We start from the raw sequence: 8,295 nt of genomic DNA on the forward strand, positions 1-8,295 counted from the left end.
AACTTGACCAAAAAATGGCAGATGTGCTTCAAATGTGAGCCACATGCAAGGCAGGCACTTGAGAGACTCAGGAGAGAGATCCCTTACAATCAGCATTGACTATTCTCTCTGTGTGATGGCAGCCAAAAGCTGGACACCAACAGAAAGGGGATAAAAAGCAAATCTAAGGGTGGAGTTCCACCACTATGTGAGGAGACCTGTGGCTCCTCAAAGATTGTGTGCACATCACTGAGAGGACACAGTAGACCCGGAGAAGGTACAGGTGAGGGCAAGCAAGATAATCAAGGGGATGGGGGGGATGGGGAGACGGGAGGGTGGGAAATCTTCCTCATGAGAAACTGAAAAACATCTGGATTCTTCGTTCTGGAAAGATGGTGGCTGACAAAGAACAGGGTTTCAAGTTCATCCAAACTTGATGGGGGTAGACAGGGTGAACCCAGAACGATCAACTGGTCCCCAAATTCCACTGCAGCAGGATGAGAGGCCACCTCCTAAAGGTTCAAAGGGGTAGGTTCCAAACAACAAAGAGAAACATTTCTTCCCCAAGCAGGTGGCAAGAAAATGGCATTCGGTAACACAAAGCTGTGCTGGCGGAAAATACTCACAGGTTGAAGAGAGGCTTGAACAGTACATTACTGGGCTACTAGGAAGAAAGTCAGGGATTTAGGACGGCATATCACTAAACATGGGGATTGATGTCCAGCTGGCGGGCATCACCTGGTTACTCCAAGCATCCTGTTGCCACTGTCAGACACAATCCTGGGCTGGGTGGGTCTTCAGTTTGGCTCAGGAGCGGCACTGCTTGTGGCCTCAATTCCACTGGCACAATGGAGTGCCCACAGAACATAGTCAGAGGTCACCGATCGCAAACGCCAAGGGGGTTCCAGTGTATACTCCTGATGAAGCTATGGGCAACTCTCAATTATTTAGGAAGTGATCATTTCCATCGCGGGTTCTTCAGACCACTTGTCACGGCTCCTCTTTGCCATCACCGAGACCTGGCTCACTCCAGATGACAGTGTCTCCCCTACCACTCCCTCCTGAGGGGGCCTCACCTTCACCCACTCCCTCCTGGACTCACTGGGAAGGGGAGGAATCGGTCCCCCCCCGCCCCCCACCCAAATGTCACTTGGGCAACGTCCCACCCCCTCCATCCCTCACCACCTCTTCCTTTAAAGCCCAGGTCATCTGCACCCACTGCGATTACTCCTTGTAATCTGCCACCACCCCAGGCCCCACCTCTAATTTCCTGAGCAATTCTGACACCTTCCTCCCCATTTTCCTCTCCTTAATCACCCTTTCTGTGATCCTTGGAGACTTCAACAGGCCGTAGAGCATGGGCACGGAATAGACCACAGGCCTCGGAGTCGGAAGGTCATGGGTTCTAATCACTGCTCCGCCACTTGTCTGCTGTGTGGCCTTAGGCAAGTCGCTTAGTTTCTCTGTACCGCATTTACCTCACCTTTAAAGTGGGGATTGAGACTGTGAGCTCCACGTGGGACAGGGACTGTGTCCAACCCGATTTGCTTGTATCCACTCCAGCACTTAGCTGGAACACAGTAAAGTGCTTAATACCATAATAATAATAACCATTATTATTATGTGGACGTACCTGATGACCTATCTCCCAGCCGCCCGCCTCCACATATCTCAACTCTGCTGACTTCTTGCTCCACCCCACTTTACCCACTCAGCTCCAAGTCATATCTCATAATCACCCATCACTGTACAATCTCTACCTCTGTCGACCTAAAAACCCCACACTCTGGCTACATCCCTCCCCAAACACCTCATTCCCTCAAAGAGATCTCCAACCTCTTTACATTCTCCACTTATTCATCCATTCATTCAATCGTATTTATTGAGCGCTTACTGTGTGCAGAGCACTGTACTAAGTGCTTGGGAAGTACAAGTTGGCAACATATAGAGACAGTCCCTACACAACAGTGGGGCTCACAGTCTAGAAGACCATTCCGAACCTTTAGCTACCTCCTTAAAACCCACAGTGGCCTCACCTCCCTTTTCTCCCATCACTTGTCAATTCTTGACAATTCTGACAAAATCCAAACCAATACCCCCAAAATCGTTTCCTCACCTACCTTCTCTCTCTCTCATCTTTCTTGGCCATCTCCCAGCCTGCTTTCAAAATCTCCCCACTCCCGTCTATGCTACACGCACCCTCTTCCTGAAGCCAAATAACTGCTCAGACCACATCTCTCCTCTCCTCAAGACCTTCCACTGGCTTCCTGTGTCTCTTCGCATCAGACTCAAGAACTCGTAACGGTCAGCTTCAAGGCAGTCCATCACCTGACCCATCCGCTCCCTTCTCCCACTGTTCCACAACTCGCCGTCTTCATTCTTCCCAAGCCAACCTTCTATTTGAACCTCACTCTCTACTCTCCCACCTCCATCCCCTTGCTCACATCATTCCCCACCTTGGAATTCCCTCCCCACATCAAACAGGCCGCAGCTCTCCCCACATTCCAAGCTCTCCTAAAAACAGCCTTCCTCAAGGTATTTCCCAACACCCTGACCAATAGCATCCCTTCTGCCAACTCTAAAGCTTAGCTCATTTCTGCTTCCCTACAGATGTTCACTCTTTATTCTGACCTCTCTAGTTGTAAACATTTGTTTGTCTCCCCTTGCCAGAATATAAACACCTTGTGGGCAGATAACGTCTAGCTTATTATTCTGCACTTCCCTAGGGCCTAGCGCAGTGCACTGCATCAACTGAGTGCTCAGTAAATGCTAGTACTATCATTCCCGTCAACCTTCTATAATCCTGCTTTCACTCCGAGCCAACCCTCTCGCCAAATCTAACAGCTTCTCCTCCATCTTTATCTTCCTTAACCTCTCAGCTGCCTTTGACACCATGTGTGGACTCCCCCCTCCACCCCCACACATTCCCGCTTTCTCCCGGAAACACTATTCTAATACCTTTGTTTTCCTGACACTGTCCCCGTTCCCCTCCTCCCTCTCTGGTCGACCTCTCTCGATTTCTTTTTCACTGCTCGTCCTCTGCCTCTCACCGCCTGTGGGTGTCCGTTCTGTCCCCTACACTCCCTTAGGAAGCTCATCAGCTCCCCAGTTTCAAGTACCACCTCTATGAGGATGACTCCCAAATTTACCTCACATCTCCCCCCGCCTCCAGGACATCTCCTCATGGATCTCCTGCCGGCATCTGCAGCTCAATATGTTCAGAACTGAACTCCTTATCTCCCCTCCCGCTAATTTTCCCATCACAGCTGACAATATCATGACCCCTCCATGACCCCTTGTGGACCCCTCCATGGGGGAGGCCTCTTATTAGTCCAGGGTCTGCTTCAAATGAAAAAAATCAATCTGGTATCAGTCCTGTCTTATACACACTCCCCCATCTGAACCACTGTCACTCTCTGCACCTGGAAAACTCTACTAACTCTACTCAAGCGCTTACTACAGTGCTCTGCACCCAATAAATACGACTAAATGAAATTCACCTCTTCCACGGAGCCTGCTCAGATTCATCGCAACTGGTTTTGGTCACTCCAGCTACTGTCTGGCTTGCTACTTGTACCCTTTCTTTCTTGCTCCATTCCCATGATGTGACTTTATGTCTAACTGTACGTTTGTGTATTTGTCCCGTCTCCCCCACGTTAGGATTGTAAACTCAAAGGCGTATCTTCCTTTTTCCCTTATAACTAGGCAGTGCCTCCTACCAACCTCTACATTTTGGATGGCTGACTTCAGGGAAAGAGGCCCTAACGCTTGCTAAAAGGAGGCTTTTGGATTACCTGCGTATTTCCATTGCTCCCTATCAAAGTGTGTCATCTCTTAAGCCCTCCAACTATGTATTTAGAAAACACCAAAAAAGGGAGGCGGGGTGGAGAAGAGAACAAGGCCAACTACAGCAGAAAGAATAACCTGCCATCTCAACTCATTCTCAACTCTTGTGCTACCACTAAAGAAAAGCACTTCAAAGAGGAAATACCAAAGTAGAGCAGATTTTTTTACTATTATTCAACAGAAAACATACAACCAACCACAGAGCAAGAAATTCAAGAGGTCTGTTTAAAAACACTGTGCCTCACCTGCTGGTCTTGGGTTTCCACTTTAAATCATAAACCTGGGCAAACCTCCTTGCTTTATTTAACCTTTCTCCCTGCGATTCTGAAGACAGAAGCAGTACAACCTTCTGAAATGGGGAAAAAAAAAAAATAGATCGCCTGTAACCTTAAGGAAATTTTGCCTGTGGACTGTGAAACACATCCGTGTCCGGGTCTGAAAAACATCAAGCAACAGGCCTACAGAAATTCAATAAGCTCCTTTTTGTTCACTTTTTCCCTTTTTTTTTTTTTTTTGGAGGGGAAGGGAGAGGGGGTGTTATATTTGGCCACAAACAGATGTTTTTAATCTCAGCCTACTGAGGCGGAGACCAAGAGGAAGATGGCCACAAAACTCAAAGAGCGGGATTGATCAGGGTGGATGGAGGCAGGGTACTTTTTTTTGAACCCACCTGCGATGCTGGAGTTCCACTGCAGACTGGCTGGTAGCCAAGACACCGGGCTTTTTTTTAAACCAGTGGTATTCATTTGGCGCTTCTTGCAAAGCACCGTATTAAGCTCTTGGAAGAGTGGGTAGACACGATCCCTGCCCCATCAACCCTCCACTGCACTGAGGAATGGGGGACTGACACTCTTATTACTTGGTAAGGGAAAAAACTACCAAGCTGCATGCTCAAACAAAACCCAAAACCCAACCTGGTCCGGGAGGGACGAAAGAGTTGCAGAAAAAGTGGACGGACAGTCAGAATAGTGTTTATACCAGAGGCCTGTAATTAGAGAGTCATAGTAATAACGATAGTGGCATTTATTAAGCGCTTACTATGTGCAAAGCACTGTTCTAAGCGCTGGGGAGGTTACAAGGTGATCAGGTTGTCTCATGGGGGGCTCACAGTCTTCACCCCCATTTTACAACTGAGGCCCAGAGAAGTTAAGTGACTTGCCCAAAGTCACACAGCTGACAATTGGCAGAGCTGGGATTTGAACCCATGACCTCTGACTCCTGTGCTCTTTCCACTGAGCCAGAGTTTTCCTCAGTTGCTGAGGTAAGACAGAAGTTTAACAGGACCTGGTAGTTTTAAGAGTGCGGCAGCTCCTGAATGGCTCTTGGAAGGAAGGCTAACGTCTGCCAAAACGCTCTTGCAGTTTCCTATACGAAATGCATCGATATGATCCCTTACAAGATACCGTGATTAAAAGGGAAACATATACTCAAGCTCATCACAGTGGAAAAAACAGGACACTGTCCTGAGAAGGCAACTTATGGCAAAGGACATTGACTTCCTTCACCTTTGTGGTGATAAACCAAACCTTCCTCTCCCATCCCAGCCCTTGGGCTTTATTTTTCAAACCCTTTCATTTACGACCCCCAGAATGCTTATAAAGCAATTCATGACACCATCATTTCCTCTCACCAAGATGGCAAGGTATTTGGAAAAAGGCAATTCGTAGTACTTTACAGCCCTGCGCCTTTGTGGCCAACAACTAGTATCCCACAGATGGTTGTACTTTTTCCTCATGCCTCCCGAGTCCGTCATATGACAAGGGGTCCAGTGCAGCCACTCGCTTGCTCCCACTGGTAACCGCCGCCTGCGCGATCACTGCATTCTGCCTCCGAACACGTCTTGCTTTCTTTCCAAAAGGAGACTTTACCGAAATCAGGATCTGGCCTCCTCCTTAACTGAGGTTATTCCTTTGAGATGCGTGGGGGGGCGGGGAGGGAGGGAGGGAGGGAGAAGAGCGGGGAGGATTTGCCATATTTGATGGGCTTTTGTTCCGACTTTAGCAAGTCCTTTTTGTTTTTAAACTCGTTTCAAACCCTTCACCATGGCAACCATTTTAAGAACTGCCTAGTCTGACAGGGAAATGAACAATGAAATGGTCAGTGAGGGGTTTCCTTTCCCAGAGACAATAAAGAATGGCTCTTGCTATCCCTCTGTCCCTCCCCACCACCCCAGGAGGCAGCCCAAGGAAACGTACCAGACTTGCAGAACCACTGGAACCGCTCCAATCTCCATTTCTATTAGAAACGAAGCTTAGCCGCTCTTTCCCTGGCCCCGGCTTCCAAATGGTAATGGTATAAAACCCTGATCTCCTTTCCCTAATCACTAGGCAATGAAAAATAAGCAGAGCAGCATCATCCCCGAGACAAATGGCCTCTCAGACACCTGCCCTCCTGCCCGTTTTCCTTCAGATACCATAGGATAGTAGGTCTGCTCTCTAGGATGGGTCTCCAGACCCAAAAATGTGATCTCACTCACTCCAGAGACCTGCGGGACATGAAGCCGTGAATACTGGAAAGGAGATTTATCTTGACGAGCGCACATAAGCTCAAAAGTAAACTATGCCTCACTGACCTACCTTCCTGGATTTGGGTTTAATTCAAGGCAGTTTGCTTGTGCATACACGCCCACACATTACAGGAGGAGGGAGAAACAAACGAAAAAAAACCCCAAAGAACCATGACCATCGTCACATTAGAGAAGCAGCGTGGCTCAGTGGAAAGGGTTGGGAGTCAGAGGATGTGGGTTCTAATCCCGGCTCCACCACTTGTCTGCTGCGTGACCTTGGGCAAGCCACTTCACTTCTCCGTGACTCAGTTACCTCAACTGTAAAATGGGGATTGAGACAGCGAGCCCCACGTGGGACAACCTGAATACCTTGTATCTACCCCAGCGCTTAGAACAGTGCTCAGCACATAGTAAGCGCTTAACAAATACCATCGTTATTATTATTTTTATTATTACTTGTCCGGGTGGCAGCACCACACTCACAATTCCAAATGGCAGGACGGAAGCTTCAACTTCACACACGCCCCTTGAAAAGCCCTGAATTACTTTGCGGCCCTGCAGAGGGTTACCTGGCTTTTCCACTGCCCCCCTTGCCGCCTCCCCCCGAATCAGGACACCGAGCAGCTGGATTTCCAGCCACAACACCGCTCCCAATTAGACTATTAAAGAAAACCCAAGCAGCAGAAAGGGGAGCAGACCGCCAAACATTTTACCAGCTCCCACCACGGACAATCAGCGTGGTGTCCGCTTGCTGCAGCCAGCGGCCTTCGTGCGGCTGAAAGGTCGGCAGTTGGGGGACAACTTGACTTTTAACCAAATCCCCCGGAAAAACACCAAGTTAAAAATGTTGGCCTACGGTCTCTGGTCATTTAAGCGCTTACTACGTGCCAAGCACTGTACTTAGCACTGGGATGGATACAAGCAAGTCATATTTGCATAAATCGCTGTGAGGTCTCCCATGCCAAGGCCTCTCCTGAAAGGAAAGTGGTTTCAGAGCTGGCCGCTTTACAGATGGAAGGACTCATGCCCACTCAGTCAGGTGTCCTAATACGGCACGGAAGTCAGGCAGCTATGAAAGGCCGAGGAGGAGCTCCAATGGCCTTGAAGTACTTTACGTAACAACGCAGGCAGCTCCTCAACCCTGAGTTGGCCATGACAAAACAAAAACCATCAACCCAAGCTCTCCACCCTTTTTCAGTTCCTCAATTTGGGGAGGGAAGGCCGGGGAAATGAGAGGTATACCGCCATGTCTTCAACGAACTTTTAGATTGAGCCACCTATGGGACTGGAGAGAGTTGGGGAGGTGGGCCCCGCACGCAGTCAATCCTTAGAGACAGCTTAAAAAATTTAAATAAACCTAAGATGTTTTCACCATCAAAAACCAGTAACCTGTCTATACCCGGGGGTTCCTATCTGTCATCACCGACGCCCTGGTCGGGGCGTTTTTTCCTCTTTACGGCCGAACCTAAGCCAGGCAAACGGTAGGGAATAAAAGGGAACAATCAGGTTCTTTACGCATAAGTGTCTTTGCCAACTAACCTTGATGGGCAGTGAGAAAACCCAAAGCCAGCGTCACAGGCATTTGGGAAAATACCCCTTTACACTGACAGGGCCTTTTGACATCCGGTTTTTGGAACTGGCGTAAACGAGGGAAGAAACTCAGAGATATAACGGAAGGAAGGGAGAGCCAGGAAACAGTCGAGTACAGTTAAAATCTTTCCAAAAGTCTCACTTCATTTAAACGCTTCAGGACGGCTCATTTCATGCACCAATTCTGTTTCGCTCGACTCTAAGGTCATAAGGCAGGAGAGCCAGTTCACCTGTAGAGAAATATTCCCATTACCAAGACAAGAGGGTAAGGAGGAAGGAGGAACTTGTATCAGTAGCGTCATCTGCCTAAAGAGGAAACAGATGCTCTCGAAGCCACTTTGCCATTCACTTCTTTCCTCCTAAGGGAAATCGTC

This window comes from Tachyglossus aculeatus, chromosome X2 (genome assembly GCF_015852505.1).
Source record: "Tachyglossus aculeatus isolate mTacAcu1 chromosome X2, mTacAcu1.pri, whole genome shotgun sequence".
NCBI lineage: Eukaryota > Metazoa > Chordata > Mammalia > Monotremata > Tachyglossidae > Tachyglossus > Tachyglossus aculeatus.